This window comes from Mustela putorius, unplaced genomic scaffold (genome assembly GCF_011764305.1).
Source record: "Mustela putorius furo isolate JIRA1106 unplaced genomic scaffold, ASM1176430v1.1 tig00003858_pilon_pilon_pilon, whole genome shotgun sequence".
NCBI lineage: Eukaryota > Metazoa > Chordata > Mammalia > Carnivora > Mustelidae > Mustela > Mustela putorius.
In genome coordinates this window covers 49,058,172-49,075,317 of record NW_025422010.1, presented here as the reverse complement: position 1 = coordinate 49,075,317, position 17,146 = coordinate 49,058,172, and the positions used below count along the sequence as shown (strand labels likewise).

The window sequence follows — 17,146 nt, the reverse complement described above, 5'->3', positions numbered from 1 at the left end:
ACCAGATAGGTCTTGTTTTCTCAGGGTAACTTGAATCCATTGGCCAGAAATCTACAAAAGCTACGTTACTCCTCCATGCTAGGATGATTCTCCATAACTATTATCTGGTCCCTAAAACTTGTCACAGCAGGAATTTGCTCTACAAGCCAAATTTATACTATATAATGAAACAAGTTGCTCTGCCATTTCCATATTTATTTTATGAAGAGATCAGTGGCAGAAATTTTCAGTGTCAAGGGTCTGCTCTCAAAGCACATTTGATATGACTTTGGGCTAGCTCTGGGTGACACATCACGCTTTTCTGGTCTAGGTGGAGGATACAGTAGGATCAGCTAATTAATGGCTTTCATTTTGCAAATCTTTTCTATAGCAATTACTCATTCTGTAGACATTTATGGAACACCTACTCCAGCCAAACCCTAAGCCCGTCAACAGTGTTACAAAGAAGAATGAGATGAAGATAGTAGCCTTAATATGCTCACACACTCATTTGATCCTCAAAGCCAATGTGTAAGATAAGCAGGGCAGATATCACTGTTCTCATTTTAAAGATGGAAAAAAAATGGGAGGCTCAGGAAGTTGAGTGACTTGCTTAGGATCATACATTTAGTAAGTGGTAGAATAGGACTTGAATCTAAGTCTTTAATCCAGTCTACTTAGTAGTAGTAGTATAATTACTAGTCATATAGCACTTTAAAAAATTTATTTATTTTTATTGTTTTATTTTTAAATTAACATAGAATGTATTATTTGTTTCAGGGGTACAGGTCTGTGATTCATCAGCACTCACCACAACACATACCCTCCCCAATGCCACCCCATCCCTCCCAAGCTCTTGCATTCCAGCAACCCTCAGTTAGTTTCCTTTGATTAAGAGTCTCTTATGGTTTGTCTCCCTCTCTGGTTTCATCCCGTTTCATTTTTTCCTCTCTTCTCCTATGATTCTCTGTCTTGTTTCTCAAATTCCACATATCAGAGGGAGAGCATATGATAATTTTTTTTCTCTGATTAACTTATTTAGCTTAGGATAATACCCTTTAGTTCCATTCATGTCGTTGCAAATGGCAAGATTTCATTTTTGATGGCTGCATAGTATTCCATTGTGTGTGTGTATATACATATATATATGTATATACACATTGTGTGTGTGTATATATATGTGTGTGTATTATATATATATATATTTTTTAAATATAATTTTCTTTACCCATTCATCTGTTGATGGACATCTAGGCTCTTTCCATAGTTTGGCTATTGTGCACATTACTGTTACAAACACTGGGGTGCACGTGCCCCTTTGGATCACTACATTTGTATCTTTAGGGTAAATACCCAGTAGTGCGATTGCTGGGTTGTAGGGTAGGTAGCTCCATTTTCAACTTTTTGAGGAAACTCCAGTCTACCTATTTTTCATATATATGAGAACCTGTTGTTTGTATACAAAATGTATCTTCTTACTTAACCCTTTCATAGATATTTACTTTTATTTGGCTGCTCAGAATTTGTAGCTGCCTTTTGTTTGGAAAATGCTGTGTGAAATGAGTTTTTATGGAAGATGGGTCTCCACCTCTTCTTATGAAACCCAGAATGCCGACTTTCCCCTTCATCATCCTGCAGTAGTTGGACTCAGGAGCATCAGCTAAGCTCAGCCAATTACTTACACTTCTTTGGAGGGAAGACACCAAAGAACGAAAGGATGGGGACGTTGATGCTGGTGCAACAATAGCTCTTTATCAGCCAGGCTGGTTCTTTGGCTCTGACTCCTTATACTTGAACTTCATTGATTTTAGACCATTTTCTGGATTTGGTTCTATACCCTTTGTTCTAGTCTATGAGCCATCTGATATCCTTTCATTAAATTTGTGTGCAGTTTTAGTCCAAGACTGTTACTGTTGTTTTCAACCAAGAATTTTGACTAAGTGAGATCTATCTTATAGGTGAGGTGATGAAATTGGTCCTATTTTGGACATATTTGGAAAAGAAACTTGACAGAATTTGTTGAGGGGTTGGATATGGAATGTGAGAGAAAGGAAGCAAGGATGACTTCATCATTTCTGGTATGATTAAATGAAGGAAATCGGCTTGCTATCAGTTCCAGTTTTTTATTAACTACAAACCACTCCTAAACTAGTGGACTCAATCAATAATGGTTTCTGTTGTGTTTTAAAAATGTTACCAGCTTGGGCTTTTTACAGGATTACGGTTGAAAAGGAGATCTTCCCGAGGATGAACATTCCAGAACCAGGAAGAAACTGCATGACTTCTTATGACTGAGCCTCAGAACTCAAATAATGTCACTTCCCCCATATTCTATGGCTAGAATTATGCACAGGCTGGTCCACATTCAAAGAGGTGGGGGCATTGAGGTATCAAAGAACTTGGAGGCTTGATTTAAAACTATCATGCCATTTATTAGAGAGTTCTTAGAAAGTTTTCTTTCTTTTTCTTAGAAGCCCCTGGAGGAAGACAGGGAGAGGAACAAGTTGAGACGGAGGATCATGTGTTTGAATGTGTTAAGTGTAGATGTCTGTTCAGTGTTCGAGAGAAAATATTAGGTTGGCATTTGGATATGAGTCAGGAGTTCAGGTAAGAAATTGAGACTAAAATTATATATTTGAGAGTTGTATGTGTATGAATGCTTTGTAAAGCTATGGGACTAGTTGAGAGAGATCATATAGAGATGTAGTTTTGTAATGGTTTGATATCAGGGAGTGTGATACCTCCAGCTTTGTTGTTCTTGTTCAGAATTGCTTTGACCATTCAGGGTCTTTTGTGGTTCTGAGTGAATTTTAGGATTCTTTGTTCTATTACATTAAAAAAAAATGCCACTGAGATTATTATGGAAACCATTGAATCTATAGATCACTTTGGGAAGAATGGATATTTTAACAATATCAGTTCTTCCATTTCCTGAACATGGAATGTTCTTCTGCTTATCTGTGACTTTTAAAATTTCTCTTGTTATTGTTTTGTAGTTTTTAGTGTACAAGACTTTCACCTCTTCTGTTAAGCTTATTCCTAAGTATTTTATTTTTTTCAGTGTTATTGCAAATGGAATCGTTTTCTTAATTTCCTTTTCAGATAGGTTGTTAGTGTATAGAAACATAACTAATTTTTGTATGTTGATTTTGTATTTTGTTACTTTACTGAATTTGCTTAATCTAACAGTTTTTGTAGAGTCTTTAGGGTTTTCTATGTACAAGATCATGTTGTCTGCAGGCAGATAGTTTTACTTCTTCCTTTCTAATTTGGATGGCTTTTATTTCTTTTTCTTGCCTAGTCCCTCTGGCTAAGACTCCTGGTACTATATTGAATAGGAGAAGTGAGACTGGGAATTCTTGCCTTGCGCTGGATCTTAGAGGGAAAGATTTCAACTTTTCCTTGTTGAATATGATGTTATCTATGAGCTTTTTGTAAATGGACTTTATTGTATTGAGGTAAGCTACTTCTATTCATAATTTGGTGGGAGTTTTTATCATGAAAGGGTGTCGAATATTGTCAAGTGCTTTTTCTGCATCCATTACAATGACTGTGATTTTTAGCCTTTGTTCTATTAGTGTGGTATATCACATTGATTGATTTGCATGTGTTGAACCATCCTTGAATACCAGAGATGGATGCTACTTGGTCACGATATATGATTCTTTTCATATGCTTTTGCATTCAGTTTACTAGTATTTTGTTGAGAAATTTGCATCATTGATTTATCAGGAATATTGATGTATAGTTTTCTTTCCTCATATAATCTTTTTTAGCCTTGGTGTAAGTTTAAAGCTGTCTTCATAGAATGAATTTGAAAGTGTTTCTTCTAATTTTGGAAGACTTTAAGAAGGATTGGTTCTTTACAAAACATTCTTTAAATGTTTGGTAAAATGCACCCATGAAACCATCTGGTATTGGGGTTTTCTGTGTTGGAGGGTTTTTTTTTTATTACTTTTTAAATTTCTTCATTTGTTTTTGGTATGTTTAGACTTTACATTTTTTGCTTTATTCAGTCTTGGTATGTTGTATGTAGTTAGGAATTTCTCCATTTCCTCTAGATTGTCCAATTTGTTGGCATATACTTGTTCATAATAGTATCTTATGACCTTTTTATTTCCGTGGGATCAGTTACAATGTCTCCTCTTCCATTTCTGATTTTGAGTCTTCTCTTCCTCTTTCTCTCTCTCTTTTAAAAAAGATTTTATTTACTTATTTAGGAGAGAGAGAGCACAAGAAGGGGGAGAGCAGCAAAGGGAGAAGGAGAAGCAGACTCCCCACTGAGCAAGGAGCCTGATATGTGGGACTCAATCTCAGGACCCTGGGATCATGACCTGAGCCAAAGGGAGATGCTTAACAGACTGAGCCACTCAGACTCCCCTCTTCCTGTGTGTGTGTGTGTGTGAGTGTGTGTGTGTGTGTGTGTGTGTTTTAGTTTAACTGAGGTTTTGTTGATTTTTTCTTTTCAAAAAGTCAACTCTCAGTTTCATCAATTTTATTTATTTATGTATCTATCTATTTATTTATAAGATTCTTATTTATTTGAGAGAGAGAAGAAGAGAGAGAGAGAGAGAGAAATCATGAACAGGAGGAGTGGCAGAGGGAGAAATAGTTGAGCAGGGAGCCCCTAGTGGGGCTCAATCCCAGGACCCTGGGATCATGACCTGAGTTGAAGGCAGATGCTTGACTGACTGAAGCATCCAGGTGCCTCTCATCAATTTTTAAAAATGTTTTTCTATTTTCCATTTCATTTATTTCTGTGGTACTATTTATTATTTCCTTCTTTCTGCTAATTTGGTGGCTTTGTTTGTTCTTTTTCTGGTTCCTTGAGTTGTAAACGTAGGTTGTTTATTTGAAATCTTTCTTCTTTGTTAATTTAGGTGTTTATTGCTGTGAACATCCCTCTTAGTACTGCTTTTGTTGCATTTTATAAGTTTTGGTATGTTATATTTTCATTTTAGTTGAGATATTTTGAGCTGTTTTCCAATTTCTTTTTTAATTTCTTCTTAGGCCCAGTGGTTATTTGAGTGTGTTGTGTAATTTCCATGTGTTTGTGAATTTTCCTATGTTCTTTCTTTTGTTGATATCTAGTTTCAATCCATAGTAATTGGAAAAGATACCTTGAATTTGCTCCATTTTCTTAAATTTGTTAAGATTTATTTTATGACCTAGCATGTGATCTATCCTGGAGAATGTTCCATATGCACTTGAATGAATGTTCTGTTACTGTGAGGGGGAATGTTCTTTATATGTCTGTTAGGCCCATTTGATATCCAGTGTTGTTCAGTTCTATTGTTTCTTCATTAGTTTTCAGTCTGGATGGTCTATCTATTTTAGAGAGTGGGTATAGAAGTCTCCTATTACTGTAATGTGCATTTCTCTGTCTAGATCTGCCAATGTTTCCTTTATATGTTTATATTTAGGTGGTTTGATGTGTGTGTGTATACACACATATATATATGTATATATATATTTATAATTATTATATCTGCCTATTGAATTGATCCTTTTATCATTATTTAATTGTTTTTATAGTATTATATAATAGCCTTCCTGTTGTATTCACCCTTTTATCTTACATAAGGCTTTTGTCTCTTGTGGCAGTTTTTTACTTAAAGTCTATTTCATCTGATATAAGTATAAACACCCTGCTCTCTTTTCATTTCAGTTTGCATGGAATATCTTTCTCCACTCTTTCATTTTCAGCCTATATATGTTCTTCAGTCTAAAGTGAGTCTTCTGTAGACAGCATATAATTGGGTCTTATCTATTTTACCTATTCAGCTGCTTTGTGTCTTTTGATCGCTGAGTTTAGTCCATTTACATTTAAGGTAGTTATTGATAGGTAAGGACTTAGTATTGCTCTTTTATTAGTTATTTTGTAGTTTTCCTGTTGTCTTGTCTTTCTTTATGGTTTGATAATTTTTCTGTGATATGCCTTGATTCCTTCTTCTTTATCTTTTATGTATCTAATGTACATTTTTTGTTGGTTCATATTGACCACTTTATAGGTAAAGCAGTCTGTTTTAAGCAGATAACAACTTCAATTGCATACAAAAACTCTTCAGTTTACCCCCGCATTTACACTTTATATAATCACTATCAGATTTTACTTCTTTCTGTATTGTGTTGAATTGACAAATTTCTGTGGTTATAGTTATTTTTACTACATTTACCTTTTGATTTATATAACCAGTGTTAAAAGTAATTTATTTGCTACTACTGTAGTCTTAGAATATTCTCTTTGTCTTTATATTTACCATTAGCAGTGAGATTTTTGTTTTCATATGCTGTCATTTCATTGATTAGTATCTTTTTATTCATCTTGAAGAACTCTCTTTAGCCTTTCTTGTAGGGCTCACCTAGATGAGATAAACCCCCTTAGTTTTTGTTTGTTTCCTACATTCTTTTTTTTAATTGTCTCTAAGAAATGTACTTTATTTTATTTTATTGATTTAATTTAATTTAATTATTATTTTTTAATTTAAATTCAATTAGTTTACATATAATGTATTATTTGTTTCAGGGATACAGGTCTGTGATTCATTAATCTTATATAATATCCAGTACTCATCCTACATTACTTTTTATTTTTTTTTAAGATTTTATTTATTTGACAGAGAGATAGAGAGAGAGCACAAGTAAGCAGAATGCCAGGCAGCAGAAGAGAAAGAAGCAGGCTCTCCGCTGAGCAGCGAGGGGCTTGATTCCAGGACCCTGGAATCATTACCTGAGCCAAAGGCAACTGCTTAATCACCTGAGCCACCCAGGCACCCCACATCCTACATTCTTAAAAGACAGTTTTTCTGGGTATAATATTCTTGGTTGGCAGAGTTTTTTTTTTTTTTTTTTTTTTTTTTTAAAGTACCTTGAATATAGCATCCCATTCTCTACTGGTTTGCTAGGTTTCTGCTAAGCAATATGCTTTATAGGGTGTGAAAAATTTCCCTTGTGTGTGACAAGTCTCTTTTTTCTTGTGGCTCTTAAAATTTTATTTTTCTTTGAAATTTTTTATAAGGATTTTATTTATTTGAGAGAGAGTGAGAGGGAGCATGAATGAGGTCAAGGAGCAGAAGGAGAGGAAGAAGCAGATTCCCCACAGAGCAGGGAGCCAGACTCAGGGCTTCTCAGGACTCTGAGATCATGACCTGAGCCAAAGGCAGATGTTTCACTGACTGATCCACCCAGATGCCCCTCCTTTAAACATTCTTAAGCTATTTTAGTTCTTTTGTTTTTTCATATACATTTTAGGATAATCTTATTTGTATCTACAAAAATCTTCCTGAAGTTTTAGTAGGAATTGTGTTAAACTTGTATACAAATTCAGGACTAATTAAAAAAATAAATTCAGGAATAATAGATATCTTTATTATGTTGAGTCTTCTAATCCATAAACATAGTATGTCACAATATTTATTTATATTTTGTTTGATTTATTTCATTTCAATGTGTAGTTTTCTTCAGTTCTTTATCCTTTTTGTTATATTTTCCCTAAGAGTTTCATTTTGGTGGGTGATTGTAAGTTATATTGCATTTTTAGCTTTGGTATACATGTGCTCATTGCTATCTATAAATCTATGATTTTTTTGTGTTTCTCTTGTCTCCTCCAACCTTGCTGAACTTATTTATTAGTCTTTTTCTTTAAATGGGGGAGTCCTTGGGGTTTTCTATGTGGACATTCATTCTCATCTTTAAATAAGGACAATTTTATGTCTTCCTTTATGATCTATGAAAATATTATTTCTTTTCTTGCTGTATGGTACAGGCTAGAACTTCTAGTAGTATGTTGAATGAGAGTGGTGAGAATGGACAGCATTGTCTTGTTCTGAAACTTAGAGGGGAACACATTTAGCCTTTCATCATTTAGTATAGCATTACTCATAGGTGCTCTTTTAAAGTTGAGGAAATTCTCCTAAATTTGTCTTTTGATAGAGTTTTATCATGAATGAGTATTGAATTTTATCAAGTAATTTTGTCATTGCTTGATATGATCATATGATTTTTCTTCTTTCATTTGTTAATAAGGTGGGTTACATTGATTTTCTAATATTGAATTAGAAATCATCTCTTGCATCTCTGGAATAAACATCACTTGATCATTGTGATGATTATATGTGTCATTATATATGTCAACTTTAGTGGACTAAAGAATACCCAGATAGTTGACAAAATACCCAGATAGTTGACAAAACACTATTTCTGAGTATGTCTGTGAGGGTGTTTCTAGAAGAGGTTAGAATTTGAATCAGTGAACTGAGTAAAGTAGATATTCTTCCTCAATATATGTAGGCATCATGCAATCCATTAAGGGCCCAAATAGAAGAAAAAAAAAAAAGCAGAGAAAGGGCAAATACTTGTTTAAAATAAATTAAAGAGGGAAAAAGAAACATAAAGTAGGCAGAACAAATAGTAAACAGATAATAAGATGGCTGATACAGGTAACATCAGTAATTGCTTTAGATATAAATGGACTTAATGCTTTAGCTAAAAGACAGCCATTATAAGACTAGATAAAAACCATAACCCTATGAAGTGTTACTCAGAAGAGATATACCTTAAACATAAAGATTTGAAGATTGAAAGAAAAAGGTTGGAAAAATATATATATAATATTCAACAGACTATACTTTAGAGGATAAATGTTATAATATTTCACATAGGCAAGATTTTGTGAAGACAAAAGGGTCTATCCAGTAAAAACAAAACGGTACTGGGAAATTTCAACCTGTCTCTGTCAATAGTTCATAGTATAAACAGATTAAAAAAATCAGAAATCTTTTGGAAGACCTGAACAACATTGTAAAGAAACTTGACTTAATTGATATATATAGAACCCTGCATTCAGGAATAATAAGAATGAACCTCAGATTCAAGTACACATAGAACATTTACCAAAATTAACTGTATGCTGGGACAAAAGTTAAATCTCAACAGATTTCAAAATTTTAATCATCTGGAGTATCATCTCTGACCACAGAGGATTTAAGCCTGAAATCAATTATAAAGATAACTAGAAAATTCTTCAAAGTTTTGGGATTAGGCAGTGTGCTTTTAAATTACCTTGGATCAAAGAAGAAATCACAAAATGTTTTGAATCAAATGTTAATGGAAATAAGATTTAGCAAAACTTGGCAGAGTCAACTAAAACTATGCTTAGAGATAAATTTATAGCATTAAGTGCAAATCTTAGAGAAGAAAGACTGAAAATAAGTAATCTAAATATCCATCTCAAGATAATAGAAATATAATAGGAAATTAAGATCAAATAAAGGTGAAGGATTCACATGATAAAAGAAGAAACTAACAAAATAAGATTCAGGTTGGGCCTTCTAGGACATTTGCCACACCTAAATATACCTATTTGGAGGCAAATTTTTTTTTTATTAGAATTTTTTTTTTAAAGATTTTATTTATTTGTCAGAGAGAGAGAGAGAGAGAGCGAGCACAGGCAGACAGAGTGGCAGAGGGAGAAGCAGGCTCCCTACAGAACAAGGAGCCCGATATGGGACTCAATCCCAGGATGCTGGGATCATGACCTGAGCCGAAGGCAGCCGCTTAACGAACTGAGCCACCCAGGAGTCCCTGGAGGCAAATTTTTACTCATATTTTCAAAAAAAAAAAAAGAGGTCAAGGTAGAGCACTTTGGCTTGATATAGCAGAAAGACTCTGGCTTAGACATTACCATGCCTGGCTTCTAATCAGGGTTCTGCCGTGATTGAGCCACCTGACTTCCTCGCACCTCACGTTTATCTTTTTGTCAAATAGGACTATAGTACCCAACTTATTTCACTGGGTTTTAGATCTTGTTATATTGGGATACATCAGAAGACTAGGTGGAGACTTGAACCTAAAATCCTAGGTTCTAGCCCTGCCTGGGTTACTGACTGTCTGATGTTAAGTTACATATACTGAATGCCTGTTTTCATCTATAAAATAAGAGGGTTACACTCCTTTCTGGCTTTCTGTGTTGGGAAGAAAGATGTCAATCATTCCTATTTCGCAAGTGAGGTATTGTAAGATACAGAGAGATTAAGTCACTTGTCTGAGGGCACACAGCTTATTGGTCAGTGATGGGGCTAGAAATAGGTCTCCTGCTTCCTGGGCATCTCTCTCTCTTTCCCACTCCCTTTTGATTTATTCATTAATTTGACTAACATATAACTGTCTTTAAATTATTGCAGAATGTGCTTGACAGAAAAGTGACCATCTTCATGGTATGATTTGAAGGACTGATGGTCTCTAAAGTTTTTGCTGAAAAATCAACTGTTTCCTTGGCTTGCCAATGGCATTTGAAATTCCTATATTTTTCATTTCTTTAAGTTCAGCCACTGAAGACCTTATGAAAAAAGCAGTACGCCAAGAAGGCACACAAAATCTACCATCAAGACTTCAACACCAAGGCTTCCATCGCATTGTTCTAGAACAAAGCTGCGAGTCTGGAAATGGAACACAGCAAGGATGTGCGCCATGGCTGCTGGGCTGGCAATTAGTGTCCTCACTTAGTCAGGTAGGAGTGAATCTTACGGGTTTCTCAGTTCGGGGTCAATGTAGCTCATTCATGGGAAGAAACATCTTATAAAGAAATGAATTTTTAAAATTTGGCCATATGTTCTTTTGCAAAATGGAAACCCGTCATTCAAACACTCAATGCAACTCAGTAATGGTAATTAGTAATTATTACATAATTATTAACACAGTTTGCATGAGAACGAGTGGTTACTCGTGCCTTGCCCTCAGTCCTATGGCAAGGAACCAATGCTGAACTGTTCCTGGCCTGGCCTCCGGAGCACTTGTGTACATGGAGGAAATTCCAGGTTTCACAGAGGAGGCTAGGTTCTGGGGATTCGTGTGTACTCGGAAGGCCTAGGGAGGGAGTGAGATCTGAGGTGACTCTGGGGAAGAAAGCTGTTTGCTGTTCAGCTGAATACACAGGAGAGGGACGCGGGGTTGCTAACCTAGTTAAAAAAAAAAAAAAAGGCAGGGGTAGGAAGGATAAGGAAAAAAGTTAGCCTTACTTACAGGAGGAGAATACGTGGTTTCGGGCCATTTAAAGATGAGATTAAATGGGATGGATTGGATTGATGGAATTTTTCCAAATCATTTTGATCTGGCATTTGTTGGAGTGTTTTTTGGATTTTGGTCATTGTGTTTCCTCATAATATATGTGCCAGCGCTGAAGTGTTCAGTGGCCTGGGGAGCCGGCTTCCTGGGATCGCTCTAAGAAGACAGATAGACCTGGTTCTCACCGTGCAGCTATTTGGCCACAGTGAGGTCCCACTTAAGAATATTACCCGGATTTAAGATAATCCTCGGAGGATTTTGGTTCCATTAAAAATTTTGAGCACAGGATAGATGTAATCCTTGATTCCTCATTTAATAAAATATAAAGATAAATTGGTGCACACACACCAGCACCTGAAAGAAGAGATGATTAGAAATAACTCGATGGGAATACATTCAGACAGAAATACATTTCAGATCATGGGGCGGCGTTTCAGGGGCTTGGGGAAATGGAGTTCCCCCTCGTCTTTTACAATCTGATGCAAAAAAGCAAAACAAAACAAAAACCTCTCTCCCACAGGGTATTACAGAAGTCATTTGCACTGATTCCTGTCTGGCGAGTTAGGGAAAGACCTTTAGTACCAACTAACAAACACTGTGCTAGTGGTTTTGGAGGCAAATGAAATGAAAGAGCAGGACCCTGTTTTTTGGTTAAGAAGATAAATCCTCTGGGAAGATGTAAAATATTGCCTATTAGCAATATTATTGTAATCATAACTGCTAATGTTTTCATAGCATGTTACAGTTTCAAGAAAGTTCTGCAAGCAACCTTGCATTTGATTCTTGCTGTGTATGGACTGTTTACTATGTTCCAGATATCATAAATATTCAATTAAATGACTTCCCTAAATTATTTGACCTTAATGACCTAGTTTCCCAACGCTATTTTTCCTAAATTTTATTTATTTATTTGACAGATAGAGATCGCAAGTAGGCAGAGAGGCAGGCAGAGAGAGGGGGAAGCAGGCTCCCTGCTGAGCAGAGAACCCGACCCAGGACCCTGAGATCATAACCTGAGCTGAAGGCAGAGGCTTCACACACTGAGCCACCCAGGCGACCCCCGAATGTTGTTTCATGTGAACTTTCTGACTCTAAATATCTTTAAGTACTATCTTTTAGCCAAGTCTATTTCAGTCTTTATATCTGTAGTCCAACATTTTGTGTTGGAAGAAACGGGTTACTTTGTAACATGTACTTTGTACTCTTACTTTGTAATAGATTTTTTTTTCTAAAAGATTTTATTCTTATGTATTTGTAAATCCAACATGGGACTCAAACTCACAACCCTGAGATCAAGAGTTGCATGCAACTGAGCCAGCCAGGTGCCCCTGCATCAGGTGTTTTTTTTTTTGTTTGTTTGTTTGTTTTAAATAATTTGTATAGTCTCATAGATTCAGAGTAAGACTTGAAGGGACAATAACTCACCCAGATTTTGGGAGGGCAGGTTGAATTGATTAAATGAACTCATTTAAAGAGATAAGAGCCAAAAGGAACAACTTCTGCTCAAGGTTCCAGTACAGTGTGTGTAGGCCATCTGATGGGGGCATCGCTTGAAACTTTGCCTTCTGGGAAGAGTGCTGTCTTCTGGGCTCCCCCAGAGTGGGCTGTAGTGCAACAGCAGCTAAGCCCCTTCCCTCTTATGTCTCTAGGGCCAGAGAATCTCCTTGCAGCTGTAGGAGTGGGGCTGGTGCATAGGTCCTGGAGGGCCCGTGGATTTGTGCCCCTACCTGACGCAGCCTGGCACGTGCTCTCTGAATCTGCTTATGCCTGATCCCTGTTGGAGCACTTTCATTTTTAACCAGTTCTTCTTTCTTTTCTTTTCTTTTTTTTTCCATTTCAAAAAGGTGATGGTACTATGCCATCTAGGAGAATTCAAAGACCTAATAAGTTCTGTATTTCCTGGCTTAAGGATTAAGCAACAGTTTCCAAGAATAAATGCTGGTAACAATTGCCCATAGTTGAGCTGCATCTAGGAAATCTGGCTAAGAACTAAAGGAATTTCAGAGACAGCCAAAATACCTCCAGTGTCCAAACAGCTAAGGCTGGATAAAGCTAACTTGTGAAGGAAGCAGAGTTTGTTTTTTCTTTTTCTATAGTTTTATACTCAAATGTTTTTGTAGTTAAAAATTGGAAGGTACTTAGATTTTGCTGTATAAACAGCCCAGATTAAAATCGTAGCTCTATTATCTTCCAACTCTATGATCTCAGGTAAATCATTATTATTTTTCAAAACGTTGTTTGTTTGTTTATTTTCATGATCTCTATACCCGACATGGGGCTAGAACTCACAACCTTAAGGTCAAGAGTCACGTGCTTTACTGATTGAGCCATTTCTGGAGAGTGGCCATCATCATGCTAAACAAAAACCAAAAAAACAAAACAAAACAAAACAAAACAAAACCAAAAAACCCCAACCCTGAAAAAAACAAAAAACCAACAGAATATGCATCTGTTGGGTCATTATCATGTGTCTCTTTAGACCTTCCAGCAAATAAACAAGGGAGTCCCTGTGTGGAGAACCCGAATTCATTTTCAGTGTGCATTTGGAGACATGATGTTGCTTCCCTGAACTTCAGTTTCATAAGTTGAGAATATTGGGTTTGATCCCTAAGGTCTTCTCCAGTAAGACAAGTACATGACTTTAGGAAGTAGGAGGGCAATAAATTATATGCTATAACTTCTTTGCATGGCCGGCTCGGTGTCATTTAGGTCCCCTAGTCGCTCTACCGTATGGCCCCGGATTTTAATTTTGGATGGTGATAAGTCGGAGAAAGAAACGGCCAGCCTTCCTCCCACCCTTCCTTCCTTTTTTCTTTCCTTCCTTGTTTATTGGTTCATTGTCCGCCTCTCTTCACTAAAATGTGAGCTGCGGGGGTTCAGCGCCCATGTTTTACCCGGTTCTTTCCCTAGCATCAACAATGGTGCCTGGTGTGTAGTCGGTGCTCTGTAAATATTTGTTTGTTAGAAGAATGAGGTCCATTAAACTGGATAAATCCAACTGTATTTGGACCATGAATAGCCAGACTCCTTGCCAGCAGACAAGTTCTAACAGTTCGTCCGGTCTTCTGTCTAGAACTGCACAGCACTGGGCAGGGTAAGTGGGTTTCCTCATGGCCTCATGAGCAGGAAGTGCCACCACACCTTTAGTCGCTTAGGCGTTATGCTTGTCATGCTGTGCCTTTGGCCTTTTATGTCATGTGGTGGCTTCTGACAGCCCAGGCTTTAGGAACCACACATGATGGCGGCTCCCGTCTTGCAAATACTATTCGAGGATTTGTTTTAATTTATGAGCTCTTTGGACCAGTCCTTCCTCGCTTTTGAGAGCAAGTCTGGAGCCGTCACTTTGTGAATCCTCCTGATACACGTTCATCTCCCATCGGCTGGTTCCTTACACCACCTGGTTTACATGGTCCCCCCATGGGTTGTCAGCTCATTCGTATGGCGGCTGGTTCTGTCTACAGGGAATCATGGTTTTCAAAGAAGAGATAGTGTTCACCAGCGAGCATGGCGGCAGTTCTTGCTCTGCTGAGATTCTAGAGAGGAAACAGCTCCATGGACGAACGCTTGCTTAAGGCCCAGGGCTAGTGGACTTTCATGCCTTTCTGAGACTGAGTGTTTGGGGTAGGGGGTGATCGGGGGCAGCTGGGACCCCGAGGATGGAATCAAGCATCAGTCTTAGTCGAATCGTAGAGCAAGGGCAAGGGGAGGGTGGGAAGAAGGGCGAACGTGTCCCAGGGACTGTGCTGTGCACGATTATCTCAGTTAATCCTCTGGCAAAACAGGAGAAAAGCAGTGCTCATTGATTTGTTTATTTTTTATTATTATTTTTTTAAAATTTGGGGCACCTGGGTAGCTCGGTGGGTTTAAGCCTCTGCCTTCCACTCAGGTCATGATCTCGGGGTCCTGGAATCGAGCCCCGCATCAGACTCTCTGCTCAGTGGGGAGTCTGCTTCCCCCTCTCTCTCTGCCTGCGTCTCTGCCTACTTGTGATCTCTCTCTCTCTCTCTTTCTGTCAAATAAATAAATAAATAAAATCTTAAAAATAAAATATATTTGACAGACTGAGATTACAAGTAGGCAGAGAGCGAGGGGGGAGCAGGCTTAGTGCTGAGCAGAGAGCTGGGATGTGGGGCTTGATCCCAGGACCCTGGGATCATGACCTGAGCCAAAGGCAGCAGCTTAAGGGACTGAGCCACCCAGGCACCCCAGGGGTGTTTGATTTAAATACCTACAGTGAATGGCTGAGCTAGTGACTCAACACAGACCTGACAGACATCAAAGGCCGTGACTTTTTTCACCATACTGCACTGTGCCAAGAATAGTACCTGATACATCATATTGAATGAATGAATGAATGAATGGTGACCAAGTTTGGTTTTACTTCTTTGCAATTTCCATTTTGAGGCCTTCTTTTTCATTCTATTCCAGAACTGCTGGCCACTTGGCCCCTCTCCCTAACTTTGGTGCACTCTGTGGGTCCGCTGTTCTCTTACCTGGCTGATCCATTCTTTACCTTGCAAACTGGGCTCTCCACCCACCAGACCTTCCAGTCTTGCTCCTACTCTTTTCAGGACCTGTGCTAGGAGTTTGCCTCAGTGTTCATGGTGCTCATTGTACCCCTTGCAGGGTCCTTCTTAAAGACGTGCTTTGGCACAAGATAGATCTCCTGTAGCATCTGTTTTGGGGACAGTTGCCGGTAGATAGAGGGGGTAGATTTTGGGGGGGGGGGAAGAGAATTTGAATGTCTTTCAAGTTGTTGTAGGCCTTCTGCTGCTTCTACTTGTGCCGATGAAACAGAACTGAGAGGGGAACTCAGGTGTGAGGAGAGCCTATGGTTGGGAGCTAGAAGAGGAGATGGAAGAATATTCCAGCTATGAGGAAGGAACCATCAGCGGGCAGACCAAGACCTTTAAGCTTCTAATCCTGCAGAATGAAAACAAGATCTGTACTCCAGACTTCTTCCCTAGATTTAATGAATTGGATGGGGGGTTTTGTTTTCCTACCTTTTAAGAAGAAAATGTGATACTGTATATAGCCATTTATCCTAAGAACCTACCCATCATAAATAGGGAGATTTAGGAGCAGAGCTTTGAAGCCTTACAGGCCCCCCAAAGACTGCATCAGTATAGTCACTTCACTCCACCGCTCACCTTTCAGGGGCGTCTGCTCACGGGCAGCCCAGCCCCAGGACCTGAGAAGTCTAGAAGCTTCCAGGGCAGCCGCATTAATTGTTTTCAGGTAGCAGGCTTAGGAAAGCCTCTTCTGTGACTTCCATCCTTCAGCCTGCCTGCGGCCCTGGGGAGGGGAAGAGATTCAGTGCTGGCGAGGCCCAGCTCCAGCTAGCTCAGCCCTCTGAGGGTTAATTATGCATGCAGCTCTGTCTGCAGAGGGAAGGCACAAGAGGCAGTGCAGAATTAAAGTCACAGAAGCAGCACCTTCTAGCTGACCGTTGTCCGCCCCACATCCCCAAACGCAGAAATGTGGGTAAAAGCTACAAATACGGGTCACTGTTTTTCTATTGACTGTGTGGCAGATTCTCTGTGGCTGGGCTTCTGCATCTTCATTTGGAATTTTTGGCTCTATGTCAGCACCAGAAAAATAACCCCTTCTTTCTAAATCTCTCTATTTGAAGAGGAGTAGAGCAGGGGAAGAATCCCAGAGATCTAGATTGTTCTATAATTGATAAAGAAGAAAGAGCCTTCTGAAATTTTTTGCACAGTTCTCCAGTAAAATCACTGCACATACCGTAGCCGTAATCACTGAATTTGATTAGTCATCGATGATAGAGTCCAACCTTGAAATGCTCTCCCTTGGACACAGTGTCATTCGTGTTTAGTTGGTATTTACTGAGTGTCTACTGAGTGGATAATCTACTTGCTGCTTCTACATGGAAGGTGTTGTCTAAGCCACCTGTGGGTTTGAGACTGAGCAGGAAAAAACGTCAGTGATATTAGTCAGGTCATCATAACTGTAGCCGCCATTCATTGAGCGCCTACTCCTTAGATAGATACTACAGTATCTATCTGATTTATGTAACCGCTGCTCTGCTACCCCTCACGGTGACATCCTGTCCAAATGACTATTATCAGAGGGTCTGCAACCAGGA

General features: G+C 38.3%; 1 long non-coding RNA gene across 1 annotated transcript in view; it reads left to right on the top strand.

The window, feature by feature from the left end:
- Positions 1 to 17,146, top strand: part of LOC106005147 — a 51,529-nt gene that overhangs the window by 6,241 nt on the left and 28,142 nt on the right. The window contains exon 2 of the long non-coding RNA XR_001178321.2: positions 10,300 to 10,486. This is a non-coding gene — a long non-coding RNA (uncharacterized LOC106005147). The remainder of the gene's footprint in view (positions 1 to 10,299; positions 10,487 to 17,146) is intronic.